This window comes from Phascolarctos cinereus, unplaced genomic scaffold (assembly GCF_003287225.1).
Source record: "Phascolarctos cinereus isolate Bilbo 61053 unplaced genomic scaffold, phaCin_HiC Scaffold_4;HRSCAF=312, whole genome shotgun sequence".
Classification (NCBI taxonomy): Eukaryota; Metazoa; Chordata; class Mammalia; order Diprotodontia; family Phascolarctidae; genus Phascolarctos; species Phascolarctos cinereus.
The window spans coordinates 61,443,589-61,465,080 of record NW_027555847.1 but is presented as its reverse complement, the minus strand read 5'-3'; the positions used below and the strand labels follow the sequence as shown (position 1 = coordinate 61,465,080).

General features: G+C 39.2%; 1 protein-coding gene across 2 annotated transcripts in view; it reads right to left on the bottom strand.

The window, feature by feature from the left end:
• The window catches only part of KBTBD12 (kelch repeat and BTB domain containing 12), a 76,760-nt gene that overhangs the window by 30,580 nt on the left and 24,688 nt on the right, over positions 1 to 21,492 (bottom strand). The window lies entirely within an intron of this gene.

Genomic DNA, 21,492 nt, shown 5'->3' with positions numbered 1-21,492 from the left:
ATTCGAATTCAGGTTTTCCTTGACTGCAGGCCCAGTGCTCTATTTGAGCCATCTATTTGAGCAATATGAGAACGAATACTCCATGAATTGGTGAGCGAATACAAACTCATATAATCCATCATATCTAGGTGGCATCAGATAAGATCATACTTGAAATGCAATAACATTTTTAAATGGATGCTATATAAATGATAGAAATAATAATAATAACAATAACAACAGCACCACTAATAATAGTAATAATTCAGAGCCCATCCCAGTTCTCTACCCTGGACATTTTTTCTTGTGTTCTCTCCTGTTCCTTTTCCATTCCTCTCTCGTCCTCCTCATCCTGTTTCTTCTGGAAAGGTCATGTCAATCAGAAGTCCTAGAGTCCTACTCACTGTCCTTGTGACTTGGCGTTCCCAAATACTTATGCCTAGCTACCACTGTGTGTTGTTTTCTCCATTAGTATATAAGATGCCAGAGGACAGGATTATCTCACATTTGTATTTATATCCCCAGCACTTAGCAGAGGATCCACCACATGGTGAGCATTTAATAAAGACTTTCCATTCATTCATTCATTCATTCGTTCATTCATTTGTTCATTCATTTCTCAGTAAATCAGTGAATATTGGCGGCTTTCTCTAAAACTTGAAACTTTCAATCTTAGAGAAGGTACAGATATGTATTTATAGAGGAAGAGTTGCTGGGGTCACTGAGTTTAAAAGACAATTCTTTGGGTCTGGCCAGGCAAATGAATATATGTGGGAAGGCAAGAGCAAAGGGGTAATGTGGGCATGAGGCCATAGCCTAGAACTTTACTCAAAATCATTGTTCCAGATTCCTGCCTTTCACATAGGTAATATTAACAAACTTCCAAGGCTTTGAGGTACTCTATGCTAGTAACCCTGTCAAAGAAGGAAATAAGGTTAGTTTGGCATGACCTATTCTTAATAAAGCCACGCTGGCTCTTCATGATCACTGCTACCTTTTTAAAAAGTGCATTAATAATCCTTTTACTCAGAGTCAGCAAGACTCATCTTCATGAGTTCAAATCCAGTCTCAGACACTTACTAGCTAAGTGGCCTTGGGCAAGACACTCAACCCTGTTTGCCTCAGTTTCCTCATCTGTAAAATGAACTGGAAAGGAAAAGGCAAACCACTCCAGTATCTTTGCCAAGAAAACCCCAAATGGGGTCACGAAGAGTTGGACATGCCTGAAAAATGACTTAGCTACAATAACAGTAACAACAACAACTTTTAGAATTTTGTAAAAGGTTAAAGACAAGCTCCCTGATTTGGGGCATGCAAATTATTCTCTTCCCTATTTAAGAAAATCAGGATAACATTTGCCCTTCTTTAGTCCTCTAGGACCTTTTGTGTTCTCCATGGCAGATTCATTCTTTCCTTAAGTCCTTTGGAACTGGAGAATCATGCTGAAAAGGTCATTATCTCTAACTCTATATTTATTTGTGCATAGGCCTACATATACATTTATATAAATATATATACAACTATATATGTGCATATATCTCTATATATGTACATATATCTATATATGTATGTGTATATATACAAATATGTATATGTGTGTGTATATATGTATATATACATATATATACATATATATACACATATATGTATGTGTATATATACAAATATGTATATGTGTGTGTGTATATGTATATATACATATATATATATATATACACATATATATGTTCTCTATAGTCTTTGTGTGGGAGAATTTACAGGTGAGAATCTGTTAAATTCACATTTTTTCTTATTTTTGATCATTTCAGGAACCACTAACTTGGCCAAGTCTACAGTGTCTGTCCTGAAAGTATCACTATGGATTAGTTTTTACCAAATGAATATTAATCAACTTTATTCCATAGTTTTAATATGCAGGAAATTACTGGAAGCAAACCTTTGCAGGGATGTTTAATAATGACTAAGAAGAAAAACATTAAGTAAGAATAATAGTGATGAGGATAGGGAGCTAAATCACCCAAAGGAAAAACCCTGGACTTTCCCAAGTGGCCAAATCTCTGGTGTTTGCCTGAGGCTATAATCCCATCAACTGGCCTTTCTTTGTGGCTACACCCAATCTACCCTTAACCTAGCCTAGACCTCCCTGTGGCAGCACCCTGCCCTGCCCCCCTTCCCCCCACCCCACCATTTCCCACACTTAATCTTAGCTAGGCTCCATTGTCCAGGTCCCAAGAGTTCTGTTCACCCCAGCTTACTGGACACTCCCATCCAGATCTCCTTAGACCCCTTTTCCCATCACCCTAAACTGCTTGGCCACTCCCAAATCCCTCCCACAGTCTTTCTGTATATAAGGTCCATCTTGTCTCCATTAAGGTGCTCAGATTCCTAAAATCTAGCCACTGCTCTGATTTTTATAATCTAGCCACTGCTGAGAGTTTTCAATCTGGCCACTAGCTCACAGGTGCTCAGATTCCTTAAGAGTCTGGCTAATATGGCAGATCTTTAATAAACCTTATATTTGGCTGAAAGAAGGCTTGGGTTGAATTCTTTAAGACAGGATCCGTGTGTCATGATCTTGGGGTTCCAGCACCCCTAAATCTTTAGACCTCATCAATAGGAAATGAACTTAAGAGAACAAACATGATGACAGGTGCTCAACATCTACGTTTCATATCTAAATTATGTGAGGCTTTTTTTCAAAGTTTGACAATTTGTGTTTGTTTCCATATTTATCCAACTAAGAACTACTGGAAGAGAAATCAGATAAAAAAATGAACACAAGCCTGAATTAGGGTATCCATGAGGAAATAAGGAAGGTTATACCTTAGATAGACGTGGCAGAAATTTCTCAGTAACTGAAGGCTAGTTCTTTAAGAACTAAAACCTTTTTAAAGCACTTTTTAATTTAAAGTTTTTCAAAATATGGAAATTCCACTTTTTTATCAAAGTATACCAAACATTAATAATTAATTTAGACAGCGAGGTCATCATTATGATCAATTTGTCATGAAGGAAGTTTCCTTTTGGAGGAATTTCAGTAAGTGTCAAAGAAGCCAGACTGAAGTTTAGTTCCCAGTTCTTCTTAGTCTTCTGATCAGGATGGGTTATGGCTAGCTTTTAGTCGTGATTATTTTTATCATTACTCTTCTGCATATGTAGAGGATTTGGGATGTTTGATCAAATCAAGTGAATGCTAGGCTGGGAGTGAGGTAGAGCGGCTTCAGATACTAGTTGTGTGATCCTAGGCAAACCACTGAACTCATCTCAGCCTCAGTTTCCTTATCTGAACTAAGGCTCCTTCCGGCTCAAAGTTTTTGATGCTAGGACATAATGTGGAACTTCCTTTCTGGATAATAATTTCTTTGATGCTTGCTCCTTTTTCATGTTAGCGGAATGTAGAAGCATGACTTCTTAGATGGCCTTGTTGCCAAATTTATTAGCAAATCAAGGCCTGAAGGCATCTTCTTCCAAACTATTTTCCAGCCCTCAATAATGTCATCACTGTACATCAGTGTCCTTTGACTTCTGACCAGTTTTCTAAACAATTATCTATTTCAACATTGGTTATCATGACTTTACTCTCTTAGTCAGTTGCAACCCCTCATGAAGTTGTTTGGTAAGCCTCATCTCCTCGTCTTATGTTCAGTAGGAGGTGTTACCTCCTCTCCAATCATGGGGAACTTGGATCTAGTTGATGAGATAAAACACCTACATAAACTACTGAATAATCTGTATTGTGCTCAAAAATTGTGTTGTAGAGGCAGCTGGGTGATGCCATAGTGCACAAAGCACTGGTACTGGAGTTAGGAAGAACAGAGTTCAAATCTGGACTCAGACAACTACTAGATGTGTGACCCTGGCCAAATCACTTAACCTTGTTTGCCTCAGTTTCCTCAACTGTAAAATGAGCTGGAGAAGGAAATGGCAACTCACTCCAGTACCTCAGATATGACTGAATAATCAAACAACAATGACAACAACAAAATATACTTGACATATTTAAGGTTTAAAATAATCAAGGTTAAAAAAATAAACTCTATACATAATTGAAAAGCTGATTCATGGGAGTCTTTATGGTGAACTATGAACTTTCCATGGTGAACTATGAACTTTTCATGGTGAACTATGTTAAACTAGGCTCAAAACCATCTCAAATAGCCAGTCTCTTTAGCTAGGCTTGACCAAAAAGCCCTAGGAAATGCGTGGAAGCCTTTGTCCAGCTTCTCTGGACGTTCTATCAATCCCCCCCCCAAAGCTGGATCTCTTTCCACTGAACTTTAAGCTCAAAAGATATTTCACCCAAGCTCAAAACGTCCGCAGAACTGCCTTTTTTTTTTTATTAATCAAGACAAGGGTCTTTATTGACAATATGTTCTAGTTAATTGTGGATGCCAGGTTAAAATGGGAATAACTTTGACAAAATGTCCATCCCCAACTAAGAACAACGGAGTACTTAGGCAGGCACCATACAGCTGAATTGAATATTTCAGGGAAAGAGGAGATTATCAATTTGGAGGAAATTCCATTATATCTCATGCCACAATGATTAGGAAGACCTGAAGTTGCTTGAATTCTTATTTTGAAAATGAGTTTACTTGTAAGAAAGAAAAAAGGATTTATCAAAAGGAAACTGAAATCTAAGCTTTCTTTTCTTATAAAAATAATTCACCATTTAAGTGATTTTTGAAACACATAATAGCTATAATGACTCCAGTCTTTTCTGTAACTTTTCTCTTCATTGCTCTTTAATAGTATTCAAGCTGAGAGTCAGACCATTTATAAGGCTGATACTCTTTCAGCAAACTAGTGCAGCAGAATGGATTCCTGGAGAAAACAAATGGTAAGGCTGAATACCAGCAATCTTCTTAGTTTAGGGGAAATGAACAGGCCCTACCTTTTTGTTGTTGTTGTTTGTTTTTGTAAATTTCCAAAGAGAAATGCAGCTTTTTTTTTTGGCTAAACAATGGGGTTAAGTGACTTGCCCAGGGTCACACAGCTAGTAAGTGTCAAGTGTCTGAGGTTGGATTTGAACTCAGGTCCTCCTGACTCCAGGGCCAGTGCTCTATTCACCACACCACCTAGCTGCCCCAAAATAGTGGTTTTAACATGATGCAAAAAGTTGCCTTCCAAAGGGTCTAGGCCTCTGAACAGGTCTAGACCTTCAGATCAGTCAAATGGACCAGATCTCTAAGAATTTAGGTTTTCTAGTTCACCTTTCTGATGTGAACTGTTATATTAAATCATAGGACATCACAGGGTTGTCGTGAGGATCAGATGAATTAATCCCAGTAAGATGCTTTGTAAACCTTAAAACGCTCTATACATCCTCTCTCTCTGTGTCTCTCTAAAACACTCTAGAGCCATCACAGAATTGATCATGTAGAGATGACCTCCACACCTTTAAAGCCCTATTCATCATCCTTCTCTGCTATCTCTGATGAGGAAGGCTTTCTCCTTGCCAAGGTCAAGTCCTCCAAAAGACCACAAAGAGCTCTTGATCTGACCCCTTCTTATTTCTTTCTTCTATTTTTCCTTCCTTTTTTCCCCATCTTAAATTTCTCCTTATGCTTTGGGTACTTTCTCACCTCCTACAAACATGTTCAAATCTCTCCCATCCCTAAAAAACTCTCACTTGGAGCAGAATCAGTTGAACAATTTCTAAGATAGCATTGACGTTGTAATGACAACTTTAAAAGACTTAAGTGTTCTGATCAATACGAGGGCCGATCATGCTTCCAGAGGACAGCTGTTGAAGCATGCTAACCACCTCCAGATGAACTTAGGGTACAGAATGAGACATATATTGTTTGGATACAGCCAGTGCTAGAATTTGTTTTGCTTTACTATTCATGTTTGTTACAAGGGTCTTCTTTTTCTTTTTTCAATAGGGATAGGAGGAGGAGATAAAGGGAGAGAAAACAGACTTTTGTTCATTGAAAAAAAATCTGAATTAAAAACCCTCACTTGGCTCTGCCAGTCCCTCAGGCTACTGCCCCGTACCTCTTCTAATTTTCACAACCAAATGCCCCCAAAGGATTGTTGAATTTGTTGCATCCATTTTCTCACCTGCTGCTTGCTTCTTTGTCCCTTGCCAACTGGTTTCCAATCCCCTTACTCAAATTACCAATAATCTTTTAACCTCTAAATCCAATGGCCTTTTCTTATCCTCATTCTATTTGACTTCTACAGTTTTTGCCACTGTGAACCATCTCCTCCTCCTAGACAGTCACCCTTGACCTCAGGAGTACTTATTTAAGGATGGGTAGATTGAGTCAATCAATTGATCAATTACTCCCACCCCTTACAGTAAATGACTAGATGCTACACTTTGATACCTTTGTCAAGAGACCTCAGTCAATCAGATATGTGAACTAAGAGTGAACAAGGTCAATCAATGATCATATGCCTTAAGGCAAAGTTTGAAATGGGCAGGAAAGTGGCCAGTGGATAAAGTTCAGTCCTGGAGTAAGGAAGACCTGAGTTCATATGTCCTCAGGCACTTACTAGTGTGACCCTAGGCAAGTCACTTAACCCTATTTGCCTCAGTTTCCTCCCCTGTAAAATGAGCTGGAGAAGGAATGGCAAACCTCTCCAGTATCTTTGCCAAGAAAACCCCAAATGGGGTCACGAAGAGTCAAACACAACCGAACAGCAACATCACATCTACCTTTTCAATCATTCGATATTTTAAGTTGCCTTCAGACATGTCTTGCTTCAGATTGGCTTGCTAGCTGTTCCCTGGGCCTCCCTGCCTTTGTATATGTGATTACCATTACCGGAATACACTTCCTCTTTACTTTTGCCTTGTAGCATCTTTAGCAGCCTTCAAAACATAGCTTATATATCTTTTTTTTTTTTGGCAATTGGAGTTAAGTGACTTGCCCAGGGTCATACAGCTAGTAAGTGTCAAGTGTTTGGTCTGAGACCAGATTTGAACTCAGGTTCTCCTGACTCCAGGGCCGGTGCTCTATCCACTACACCACCTAGCTGCCCTTTATGTATCTTCTTGATTCCTGTCCTACTCCATGGCTTTTTTTCTTAGCATCCTCTTCTCTTTGAAACTATTAGATAAATATATTTTGCATGTACTTACTTGTGCTCATGTTTTCTCTCTCCTCCTCTCCCCTCCCCACCCCCCATCTCCCAACTAGAATGTAACTCCCTTGAGGACAAGAGCTATATGTTTAGTGCCTAGCCCAGTGATTCATTAATAAAATATGTCTTGAATCAATGAATGATTCTTGTCTAGGTTTCTCCATTTTACTAGTGAGGAAACTAGTGAAGGCCAAGGAAGAGAAGTCACTTCACCTAGGTCACAACAGCAAATATCTATCAAGCGCTTATTATATGCCAGGCACTGTGCTAAGTGCTGGGAATACAAATATTAACAAAACAAAACAAAAAAGACAATCCCAAGTAACATGTTCTAATGGGGGAAAAATAACACATAAAGAGACCTGAAAAATTGGGGGGAAGGAGAGGTACCTGCAGAAGGCATAGTGGTAAAGTCAGGACAATGAAACTTGCCTGGTTTGGGCCCCTCCTTTATATAGAGGTGGTAGGAGCTTATCAATGGGAGAAGGAGGCTTCAAGCTGGAGACAGTAGGCAGCTGAGGCACAGTGGCAGAGTGTGGAGGGTAAAACACAGTGACAAATCAGGACCTAGAAATGACTGTTTTCCTGAGACTTAGTTGGGTGCTCTATCCACTAAATCATGCTAACTGAAGTGATTTCTGCACAGAATTTGATAAATTTAACTACCTGATAAAAATCTCCAATACTATTAGCTGGTTCCTGAACTTGACAGTCTATCTCTTACCTCTGTGCATTTGTAAGCCACTGAATGCGCACCCACATCTCCAACTGTCAGAACAATCCTTATCTTTCTTAAAGGATCTGCTGAAATACCATTTCCACTATGAAGCCTCACCTGCTTCTCCCGGTAACTAGTATTCTCTGCTTCAACTTACTTCAGTTTGTCTGGTCAGTGTAGGTTATATTCCCTTCACATCCTTAGTGCCTAACAGTTTTTGCACAGAGTAAACACTTGAAAAATACTTTTAAAAGATTGAACATAAGTACTTAATGCAAAAGCAAACAATTTATTAAAATTTATGGCAAAGATTGCCATTTCCTCCTTCGGCTCATTTATTCAAATGCAGAGCCTGAAAGCTAAGATTTCTCCTAGTTTCTCTTATACAAACTTCCCCCAGTCCAAGACCCCTGAGTACCATATGCAGACCAGTATTTTATAGAGACATTCCAAATTTAATTGAATTTCAATTTAACTACTTAAAACTTAAGAAGCTCCCAATAAGACCTCAGGGGAGAACTAAGTTTTAATGAGTTGGGATAGGACAGCAAGAAGCAGAAACTGAGATTCTATCATTAGCAAAGGAATTTATATTGCTTTATTAATAGATTTTCCCATTGGATTTATTCTTATACTTTATTTACAAAAACACAGTTAATATTTTCACAGTGATATAATACCTCATATGTTTGACCTACATTTGGTTCTTTTGGAAATGCTTTAGAAGATTAGAAGGAGTGGTGTTATTTTTTTGTTATGGTAGTTTAACTATTACTTATAATGAGTTTTCACAGTCTTCAATGAAAAGGACTTCTTTTTTAAACATATTAAAATGCATGACCTTAAATGAAACCCTTCCATCTGGTTCCTTTCCAAAAGTATCTCAATTGGTTCTGTCATTAAGGAGACAATACCACTCTTTCTTGCACTTCTTAACAAATATAGTTATGTTCCTGGGAAAATATTCTGAAAAAGAGCTAAGATCAGTCAACTGTAAATAGAAGGAAGTGATATGAGGCTTGGGTAAGGGTATTTGAGTATCTGCTTACCTAGAAGGAGTACATATGCTATGTTTAAGTATTCTTAAAGTCTCCAGGAAATTATCTATCAGGGCAGTTGCTTCCCATGTGCTAAATAAAGCTAATAAAATAGATGTGTAATCAGTTACATGAACGATGGAATTACTTAACCACACAATCTAGCCCAGGGGTGGAGAACCTGCAGCCTCCAGGCCATATGTGTCCCTCTAGGTCCTCAAGTGGGGTCCTTCACAGAACAAATCCCCTTAATGAAAGGATTTGTCCTGTAAAATTTGGACTCAGTCAAAAGAAAACCATGGGTTCCCCATTTCTAGCCCCATCTTGCATCTTATTTTTATTTAAGATTTTCAGGCTAGATTATTCAACATCTGCCCAATAAAGATGTGTTCTCAGCTAGCTTGCCATGATTCCAAAAGCTGTTTTCACCTAAATTCAGATTCCTCATAGGAAGTGTCTTTGCCAACGCATTCTCAGAAACCAACTTTCCACAACTAAAAACATAGCTCAGAATTTTGTCGAAGACTAATATTTTGGGCTAATTGTGGAGGTCAGCTTCAGATGGAAATTTCACTTTTTAAAGAATATATGTGTTTAAAACAATTAAGGTCAATGTTAAACATCATTTTTAGCATTTTCTTCAATGTTATAAATTAATTTTCAGACTGTGAGGAGGTGGAGTAAACATTCTCTCTGAGGAAAGAAAAATAAAAGAAATAGGCATATGATGTTATAGGAGAGCAATACCCAACCTAAATCGAGATGCAAATGAGAATCACCAGAATCTGCAGAAGAGTGCCGAAGGATCTTTTGCTGGTGCTCCAAGATAGAACTAAGCATCCCTGAGCAGGGCCTAGTCACCAGTGGTACCTATAAGGTTCTTGCCTTTCCCTTCCTCTCTCAAGTCAGAATGGGTGTGCCTGAAAAAGCTGAGGGGCTTACAGGTCACTGCCTGCTAATGGCCATGCTGAATGGTACTGTCTTCTAGCCCTACTATTGTTACTGTAAAATGGAAACATACCTAATCAGGAAGAATAGAGCGAAGTACTAAACCCCACTTCTCAAGTGCTCAGGTAAAGATTATGAGACATACTAGGCACCATGATGAAATTGTGGGGTGCCCAGAACTTATGGAACTCTCTTGTGTACAACTTAAAAAAAAGATGCTTCTAGTGGTACTGGATATCTCATTTTAGTGGGGAAATCAGTAACTATACGTTGGCAACATGAGTGCATGTTAAATCGCAGTGGATGCTTAATGAACATTTCTTGAATAATTGAGGGATCAAATGAATGTTTACTATGTTAGATAAGCTCTTCCCCAACCCTGAAAACAAACATAGGCTAATTGGATACATCAAGAGAGTTCCTGGACGGTTGTATATCAGGAACTATGGTCAGTAGGATGACTGTAATTTTTCAGAGTGCCAAGTTGGCCTGAATGGTTGGTCTAAGTTCAGATTGAGTGCTCAACCCCCACTCCCCACAAAAAGTAAACAAAACAAACCAACCAAAAAATAAAACCTTTCAAAAAGGAATCCTTTGTTAATCATAAAACAAACATGTTTTCTTGCAAAAGTTTCCTTTTGTGATTCTCCCAGGTATATCAAAGGCTCTTTAGGCTGCATTCTACATTGTTAAAATAGAGGATCATGATTTAATAAATATAAACCATGTAGACTAAACAACTGATGTCAATTAAATGATACAGATTCTCTTTGGTGCCTAAATCACTTCCTGGTAATAGGTTAGATACATTAAACGCTCTCGGGTACCTATTGTACCAATAAAATTCACAGTAACAATGCCTTCCAGCACATGGAGGCCAGGCTTCCAGCAATCTCCTGCATCCAGAACACTGCCCTAAATTCCATTATTAATGGAAAAAAGGTCCTTTAGCAACATAGCAATCACAAAGCCTGCTTATTCCATAAGGAAAGCTATTGCTATCTTCAGGCCCTTAACCAGAATCTACTGAGTTAGAATTGTGTATAAAGGTCACGCTGACTGTGGAGAGAAGTGAAAAAGCAAGGCCACCCAAGTTCCAATCCAAACCTGCTCACTCCTTCCACTGTGCCCTCTGGAGTTCCTGTTCCATGGCAAAAACTTCCCCTTCATCTTAGACCTTTTTCTATCTATTAGTCGTCACTCAGACCTGATTCCTCTTTGAGAACTGTGCATCACAGCCTCCTCTCTAGCACTAATCAACCCAGCCCCAACACTGGTCCTGGAGGTGTCACTTCTAGGCTCTCCCTTTACCTCCTTCACTCAATATTCTTTCCTTTTTTGAAGCCCACTCTATTAACATTTTCCACCTGGTCAAAATTATGGTAGCTACAGCATACTGAATGACCCAGGTCATTCTCCCTCATTTCTCAAGGAGCTCAGCACCAGGCTTACCACCTTCCTCTCCTAACTCCTGCTCTTATTCTAAGGAGCTTAATATTTTAATATCAAACTCCCTAACCTCCAAATCTTTAAATCCAATGACCTATTTCTTTACTTCACCCCAGCTAGTCACACACTAGAGCTTCTAGTACACACAAGCTTTCCACTTTTCCAATGAGAAACTCTGACATTCTCCTATCTGATTATAATCTGTCATTCCATTCTCCCTAGGCTTCACCTTTCCTACAGCTGTTCTTCATTCTCATCAAGCCCTCCATTCCTTTCACCCTTCAGTACTTTCTCGGGTCATTAGATTCTGACTTCATTTTTTTTTCTCTCAAACCTCAACCCAATTGCTGCTTCAACTTGACACCATCTCTGTTTTTTAATCCCTGTCTTACCATTACTCTTTTCTTACCAAACCTTAGCCCTCATTTACTTCCACCGTCTGTCTCTTCTTTGCTCTAATTTGTTATCTACTGAATGAAGTTAAAGGAAGTCATAACTTTGCTGACTGAGCACATTATAAATTCATGTTGTCCAGCCTCAAGTGGATTCTCATAGCAGCAAGGTAATCCTTTTACTCCTCCCCAATTAATTTTCTATCTCACTCCTCTCAGAGGCTACTCCAAAACTTCTTTTCCCTTCTCCCCCCACTCTCTTAAGTGAGAAACTTACCTCTTTCTTTCCTGAAAAAATTGAGGACATTCAAAATGAACTCCCTCTTCCCCATTCTCTTCATCTCAAAATCTCTTCCATCTTTTCCCATGCTCTCCTTCCATCCCTCCAGTCTCTAACAAAGAGGTGGCCCTTTCCCTCCTCAAGGCCAGCTCCTCTACGGGTGCACTTAATCCCCTCCCCTCCAGTTTTCTCAGAGGATTGCATCCTCAACTCTCTCCAACCTCTCCCCATCACCTGGTTCCTTCTCTACTGAGTTCAAACATGTCCAAGCCTCCCCATCCTTAAAAAACCATCACTAGGCTTTACCATTAGCATATGCTATTGCCTCATATGTCTCCAACCCTTCTTGGCCCAACCTTTTGAAAAAAATCTGTCTACAGTTGCTGTCTCCACTTTCACTCCTCTCACTTCTTAATACTTTGCCGTCTGCCTTCTAATGTCTTCACTCAACTGCAAATGTGCTCTCCAAAGTTACTAGTGGTCTCTTATCTGCCAAATCTGACAGTATTTTCTCAGTCCCTACATTTCTTGACCTACCTGCTGTATTTGACACTGATGACTACCCTCTCCTAGATGCTTTTTCCTCCCCTGGGTTGTTGGGATATTACTCTCTTGTTCTCTTCTTCCTTCTTTAATTTCCTTTGCTGGTTCATTACCCATATTATGCCCCCTAACTGTGAGTGTATCTATTTTATATGTACTTATCTCTCTAGTTAGAACGTAAACTACTTGCAAGCAAGGATTGTTCTCTCTATACTTACATTCCCAGGACCTGGTACGGTGTCTGGCACATAGAAAGCATTTAATAGATACAGATTGATTGATTAATTGGTCTCTACTGGATGAGAGGATTGTCTTCCTGGAATTCCCTATACCAGTGAAATCTCAAGTCTAGACCAAAACAAAAAACACAACCTCAAAATTGCAGGGACTTGGATATTGATGAGATTAAGAGGATCCCCTATATATCTTAGAGCTGTCTTTTTAAAAACTTTTAGCATTTAAAGGGGGAAAGCAACCTTGAGATTACCTTGAGATATATAGTTTACTTAGATGGAACTTCTCATTCTCTAACAATTCAACTGCTTATGTACTATTGTATTCTGTACTATTATACATAACATGAAGAAATTAAACTTTTACGAGCAGAGGCTACTATACTTATTTTGGACCTTACAGCATTAAGTACATTAATAGACAAGAAGTACGTGGTTAAGAAATGTTGGAAGAATAATAACCAAGCTTGGCCCAGAAGAGATGAAAAAATACACCTCCTTCCCTTCTTTCCAGAAATGGGAGACTACAGATGTGGAACATTGAATACACAGTTAGGCTTACTTGATGGCTAGGTTGGTTAGTTTCACTTAACTGCTTTTCCCTCTTTTTACAAATTCTTTGTTACAAAGGATAGCTCTCTGGGTTGGAGAAGGGAAAGGGATGCCCTTTGAAATGAAAGTGAAATAAAAACAAAATGAAAATTAAAAATTAAAGAAGTGTTAAATGAAGTACAGAGTACATAATAAGCAATTTGAATGTAGAGCTGTCTGGGAATTCATGTATCATAACAGGCTAAAATTTATATAGCACTTTGGGTAGCTAAATGGCACAATGCATAGTGTTGGGAGTTAGGAAGACTCATCCTCCTGAGTTCAAATCTAGCCTCTGACACTTACTAGCAGTGTGACCTTGGGCAAGTCATTTAACCCTGTTTGCCTTAGTTTCCTCTTCTGTAAAATGAGTTAGAGAAGAAAATGGCAAACCACTCTTGTATCTTTGCCAAGAAAACCCCAAATGGGGTCACGAAGAGTCGGACATGACTGAAAAATGACTCAATGACAATAACATACAGCACTTTAAGTTTAACAACGAGCTTCATGTTATTTCATTTGATCCTTACAACAACTCTATGAGGTAGATACTATCATGACCCTCATTTCAAAGATGAGAAAATGGTGGCTGAGTGGTTAAGTGTCTTGTCTAGGGTCCCAAAGCTAGTAAATATTTGAGGCAGGCTTTTCACTCAGGTCTTCCTAACACCAGGTATAGCAGTCTATTCACTACCTCATCAAGCTTCTTCTATATCCAATTTCTGCTTCCCTCTTATAACTTCAGACAATATCTGCTCACCACATCTACACACTAAAATCTCCCCCTTGAACTGTTGCCCCAATACTAAAATTTGTTTTTTCCATTGAATGAATCCTTTGACATTATATATATATGCAAGCACAACCACTCACGCACCCTTTCTTCTCATTTTTCAGAAAGTAACCACTGCCCCTTCTTGCTCTTCCATTTCACTGAGACGGCTTTCATTCACACATCTCTTGATGCATCTTCTCCTCCAGCTTTCTAGGCTCTTGCTGCCTCCTTTTTTCCCCACTTCCTACACAGGACTAATTTTGAATTTTAATACTGTTTTCTTTCAGTCATTTGTGTCTTCTCCCCCTCCCAATTAAGCCCTCACAGCACAGAGAACATTTCTCTCCTTCTGTTCCAATGACATGTTTTGTAACTCCAATTTTTTTTAACATGGATTGCAACTATTCATGATTTTCATATTACTATATTACCATCATATGACCAATGATGAAATCCAGGAAACTGAAAATTAATGTGGCAACACAGGAGATAGACCTGGCATTTCAGTATGGGGAATTCCCAAAAGAGACACTTTTTTCTACAAATGCAGGTGGATGTTTTCTTTGTATGACATAATCTTAAATTGGAGAAGGTAAATGAGTTGCACAGGGTCATACAGATAGCATATGCCACAGGTAGGGCTTGAACCAACCCAGGTCTTTCTGGTTCTGAGGCTAACTTCTAGCCACAATGTCACAGTCTCTCATGCCCTCATTCAAACCAAACAACTGGAACTATAAAGTCAAGTTTTCGCTTCTCAGGCTGATCAGGGAAGAGGGAACAAAATAGATTCCAGAAGTCAATACTTTATCCAAATTCCCATTTTAGCTAATAAATAGTTAACCAACACTTCTGCCAGATCTACTGAAAAACAAACAAACAAAAAACCCATGGGTAATCTGAATTTTAAATTCTTTAATTTCCCTTGTTCATAAGTGAAATGACAGGTAAGCAAGTGAGGGAAGGAGCTTGAATCTGCAGATTGGGTAATCAACTCCTGAATTCTAAGAATTCATTAAAGACATGGCTTGGACCTTAACCATGAATCCCTCTGTCTCTCAATTGCTATTACGTGACCAGAGGTGGGGCCATCTCCAATCATCCTAATTTAGATCTGGCCACTGGACCCACATGGCTCTGGAGGAGAAAGTGAGGCTAGTGACTTTGCACTGCCCTGCCTCACTTAAATCCAATTCATTTGCAAGTTGTGACATCATCTTCCTGACATCATAGTCCTCTTCAAGAATGAAGGACAAGCAACAATAATGGGCCGATGGACAACAAGACATATGGTTGGCTTATTGTGAGTATACAAGTAACAGAGGACATGTCAGGGACATGAGGCAGCACAGTATATTGGAAGGAGCACTTGATCAGAGGGGGCAGTTTGGAATCTGGCTGTTTCACTTAGTATCTGTATGGTCTTGGGCAAATCCCTTCTTCACCTCTCTGGGCCTCAGTTTCCTCACTATAAAATGATGGGGTGGCACTGGATGTCCTCCTAGGTCCCTTCTGGCACTAAATCTACGAGCCTTTGTAGTCACAGAACTCATTTAAAGCGTACTGGTGATGAAGGGATCTCAGAAGAGTAACTGAAATCCCCAAATGAAATAGGAATCCTTGGTGGCTCTGGGCTTCTTAAGACGTGTGGAGGTGGAACAGGGATTCCTGCCACATCTGAGTGGCCAACAGACTCTGGCTGTACTCTTGCCCTTTTACTCTGTATTTTACAGACAGAGTCAAGGCAGTGCCCATGAGGGTAAAAAATGAGTGGTATGAAGTGGTGGCAGATTCCATTCTGGTCTCTTTCTCTACGAGGGGGCCATCTCCAGTCATCTTGATCTTTATCTTGCCAGTGGACCCAGATGGCTCCAAAGGAGAAAGTGACACTGGTGTCTTTGCCCAGTCCTCCCTCAACTTAAATCCAATTCACTTGCAAGGCACGGCCGCACCTCCCTGATGTCACAGTTCTTTTCGAGAACAAAGGACAAACTACAACTTTCTCTAGAATAAGTCCTTCCACCTCCTGGAAGCTAGGCATTCAGTCCAGCTGTGCTGTCTCTCCCTTCAGGAGGCCTCATGTCCAGAAGCTGTATCAATTCAAAGTTTGTTAAAATTTCTATTTCTATTTCATTCCTTTGTCCCTCAGTTGTTTCTATACTATTAATTCCTAATTTCATTGGATCATAGAAGAAACCTTAAAAGGCCATCTCATCCAACTCTCACATTTTATAGAGTAGTTGATGCCCAGAAAGGGAAGTGATCTGCCCAAAGTCACACAGGTAGTAATGGGATTCACACCTAGGTCGATTAACAAGCATTAATTAAGCACTTACTACTATATATGCCAGGCACTGGGCTACTATAGATGCTGGGAATATAAATATGATAATGAAATAGCTCCTCCCCTCAAAGAACTTACATCTGTTCAGGGGAGACAAAATATAAAATTACATTTAAATAAATAAGTATATATGTGTATATATATATTAATATATTTAAGATGAATTTTTGAAGGGAGGGAATAGCAGCGGAGGGTAACAGGAGGCAACTAGGTGGTTCAGTGGGTAGAGTTCTGGGCCTGGGATCAGGAAGTTCAAATCTGAGTTCAAATCTGGCTTGAGATACTTACCAGTTGTGACACACTGGGCAAGTCACTTAATTTCTATTTGCCTAAATCCACTGCAGAAGGAAATGCTAAACCACTCCAGTGTCTTTGCTTAGAAACCCCATGGACAGAATTAGCATGCAATGATCTACAAGGTCACAAAGAGTCAGACATGACTGAACAGCAATGAAAGCAGTGGGGGTAGGGGACAGAGGATGGGCTTTATGTAGAAAGTGGTAGTTGAGCAGTTTTGAAAGAATCCAGGGAGATGGAGGTGAGCAGGGAGTCCATTCTAGGAATGGGGAATAGCCAATACAAAGGCACAGGCATAGGTGATGGATTATCGTGGGGAAGGCTGGTTTGGCTGGACTTTAGAGTATGGGAAGGGGAATAATATAGAATAACACTGAAAACGTAGTTTGGCACAAGGCTTGTGAAAGCTTTTGAAAGTTAAACAAAGGAGCTTATCGGTTTAGTTCTAGAGTTAATAGGGAGCACTGCAGTTTATTGAGTAGGGAAGTCAAACAACTAGACCTCCTTTTTAGGAAAATCACTTGGTTAGCCATGAGATGGATTAGAGAAGGGGAGAGACCAATGAGGAGGTAATTGTCTAACCGAAAGGTGATGAGTACCTGAGCTAGAGTAGTGCCAATATGAGTGCAGAGAAGGGGACGGATGCAAGGGATGGTGTGGAAGTGAAATATAACACAATTTGGCAACTGATTGGATATGTCAGGCGAGGGAACATGAAGATTTGCAAACCAGTTACTGGAAGTGTGGGGATTGATGACTGAAAGAAATATAGAGGTTCAGTAGAGGGGTGGGTTTGGCAAGGAAAAATAACGAGCTAGGTTTTGTACATGTGGAGTTTGAGATGCCTACTGGATATCCAGTTTGAACTGTCCGACAGAAAACTAGAGATAAATGAGTGAAGCTCAGGTTGGTGACTAGGCTGGGTATTAGATTTAGGAACCAGATAGACAGAAGTGATAACTAATCCCAAGAGAGTTGATGAAGTCACCAGGAGTGAGAGACTAGAAGAGGGACAGAGCCTTGGGACAGAACCCAGCCAGTTAGTGGGTATGATATGGATGATGAACCAGCAAAGGAGACTTAGAAGGGGTAGTCAGGCAGGTAGGAGGACAATATCACAGTATCACAAAGACTCAGAGAGGAGAGAGTAGCAAGGTTTTGATCGATCTTGTCAAATGAAAGCAGGGTTTTTCTAATTCCAAATCTGCCTATTTCCCATTATATCACACGGCCTCCTAAAAACGATCCAAGGTTAAAAAAGCAAACAATCAGATAATTAAATAATTGATCTGAGTTCATTTCTAAGCCTGTGCATTTAGGATTTGCCTCTTTTATTAATGAACGTGCGGTTAAACTAGTTATTTCTTTCTGTGTCTCATATGTCACTCTGCCATATTGGGGTAAGCTGGTCATTGCAGTCAAGTTAGTTTTCTCACTATTTCTTTCGCATACCATACTTACTCCTGCTGCCAAAACTTTGCTCAAGTTTTTCCCTGGCCCTGTCTCTCCAAAATCTAGCAATTCTTAAAGGGCCATCTCAGGTCTGATTCCCTTTATGACACCTTATCTAATAACTACAGTCAATATCAATATCTTCTTTTTCTGGTAACCTTTTAGAGCCCTTATTACCTTGATGTACATTTTGGCAATAGATAACATTCAATTTTTTACTTTGTTATATATTATCTCATTTTGTTCTTCTTCAGATGTGGGAATCTGGTCTCTCCTATAGTATTTTAAGCATTTTAAAAGGAAGGGGTTTCATTGTCCCACTGCACTTAGCACAGTTTTGGGTGCATAGATCCTCAAAAACTTAATATAATGAACCAGTTAAAGACACGGCTTGGACCATTGGCAGACGCAGATTCCAACATATAGATTTCTCACTTAGGTAAATCAGAGTTGAGAGATGTGTTATAATGCTACATAATTAAGGCACTGAAAGTGGTGCCCAAAACATTTTCTGGCCCATAGAATTATTTGTTTTATCTATTTTTCTCCATTAGGGTTGAATGGGATCCTTGAGGAGTTCTCATTCTGTCACTATGTAATAATTTATCCCCATTCTATTCCTATGATTCCCTCACTCCTTAATAAAGTTCATTGGGTCAGTCTTCTTTGAGAAATCAGTCACTTCATTCACTTCTGCTGCTGCATCATTGGAGGCCATAATAACACACCATTTTAAGGTAAAAAGTAATGATCACATAAATAATTTTAATTTTTAAATTAAAAGCAAAGTTTCTGACAGAGGTAGCAATGAGTTATGCTGGAACATACTTGTACTTTGCTTTCAAAAATTATAAAATATCTTTTAATATTTAAGTACATCTGTCTCTACTCTAAGCTGAAAACTGTCAATGATAGTGAAAAGGAAAAGAAAAAAGAAAAAGGGAATGGAAAAGTTCACTCCTCTTCTTCAGACGAAACATCCCCAGTTCTTCCAACTGACTGTCATAGGGAAGAGAGTCAAGGCTTGCACCATACTGACTGTCCTCCCCTAGGCACTCTTCAATTTATCAATGTCCTTCCTAAACTGTGATGGCTAAAACTGAACACATCACTCCATATGTGGTATGACCAGGGTAGAGTATAATGGGACCATATTCTTATTCCCGAGAGCTCTTCTTCTCTTAATGGGGGCTCAACATCACGGGGGGGGGATGTGATAGCTAGCTATCTTCAAGTATTTAAAGGGTTCTTATGTAGAAAAAAGTAAGACTTCTTCTGCCTGGCACCTTGAGAACAGGACTAGTAGCAGGTAGGTAGCAAATTTAGGTTTAATGTCAGGAAAAATTTCCTGTTGATAAAAAGACATCCAAGAATAGAATGGATTGTCTCAGAGGATGATGGGTTCTAAGGCTGGATGTCTGAATATTCAGTATTTTTTGTGTGGATATTTTTTTTTAGAGTGTGTGGATTGGACCAGATGATCTCTTAAGTCCAAAAGTTGGAGAAACCAAGGGGAAACTATATTGGAGCTGATCTTCATGAAGGAAGAATTGGTTGCTGGGATAGAAATGATGGGAACTTTGGGGAAAAGTGAATACTCCCTTCCTAGAGTTTGTGATAGAAAAATGGAAAGCCGGGCATAGTCTGATATGTACCTGAGATTTTGGGAAAGCAGACTTCAAAGCGTTCAGAGGAAATGTAGTAGAATCCCACGGATGAAAACTCTATAGAAGCTGACAGTCCAGGAGAGATGGAAAACTCTCAAGAATAATGTTATGAAGACAATTTTAGTGAAGAGGGAAAACAAGAGTTTTCTGAAAATATCAATATGGACACATGGGAAATGTCAGCCAACTCAGGTTTTAAAAACATGTATGAAGGCTGAAGCAAGGTCAAGAAATGGAAGATGAATAGAAAATCATGGTATATATGTCTGGAAAATAGTATTTGGAGTCATCACAGCTGAGAAAAGTGAAGTATAGCAAGAGGAGGATTAAAGAAGATTCAGTAAGATTGGGATAGGTGGGACAATGAAAACTGACAAGAGAGAAGAGTAGAAATTCTTGGTTTTTCTGCTGAGGAGAAAGACATTTACACTGGACACAAAAGAATAAAAAATTCCTCCTAATGGGAGGAAGTTAGGAGATGCAGTGGACCAAGCACTACATTTGTAGTCAGAAAGACCTGAGTTCAAATCTGACCTCAGACACGTACTAATACAACCCTAAATGCATATCACACACACACACACACACACACACACACACACACACACACACACACAATATATATGTATACACATACATATATATATATATTCAAATATATATAGCAATACCAACACAGCCCTAAGAGTGTGTGTATGTATGTATGTATGCAAAATATAGATATAGATATAGATATTTGGATATAGTCAATGCAGGACTTTGTTTTGCTTGACTATACATGTTTGTAATAGGGATTTTGTTTTTCTTGCTTTCTCAGTGTGGGGAGGGGGAGATGGGAAAGAGAGAAGGCATAGCTTCATGAAAATAAAATAAAATTTAATTAAAAAAAAAGGAAGGAGTGATCATAATGAGCCAGCACAGTTTCATCAAGAGCAGGATATACCAAACTAATTTCATTTAAAAAAAAATCCCCAAGATTACTGGGCTGTTAGATCAGTGGAATGCTGCAGATATAGTTTACCTAGATTTTAGCAAAGCTTCTGACACTGTTTCTCTAGCTACTCTTGCAGAAAAGATAGGGGTCAAATAATAATACAGTGTATTTAGACCTGGCTGAACTGGCAGATCCAAAGAATTTGATGTCAATTTGGAAGAAGCTCTCTCGTGGAGTGCCCTAAGATGCTGTGCTTGGCCTTTGATGTTTTTATCAGTGATTCAGATAATGGTATAGGTAGCCGGCTTATTAAATTTGTAAGCAACTCAAAGCTAGGAGGGATAGCTAACACATTGAGTGTCAGAGTCAGGATCGTAAGAGATCTTGAAAGGCTAGAATATTAGGTTAAATCTGATAAAATAAAACTTAGTAGGGATAAATGTCTTACACTTGGGTTTAAAAACTTGAATTCAAAAGTACAAGACCAAGGAAGTATGGTTAGATGGTAAAGTTCTAGGGTTTTGGTGGGCTGCAGCTTAGGAAATACATCAATGATGTGTGGAGTGCTTGAGGAGGACAGCCAGGGATAGCGAAAGACCTATCTATATCACTTGGGGATCAGCTGAAGGAACTGGGACATTTAATCTGGAGAAGGGAAGACCCAAGGGGGAGGTGAGAGTTGTCATCAAATAATCTGAAGGACTATCATGTGGAAGTGAATTAGCCTTGTTATGTTTGGACCTAGTGGTCGGAACAGA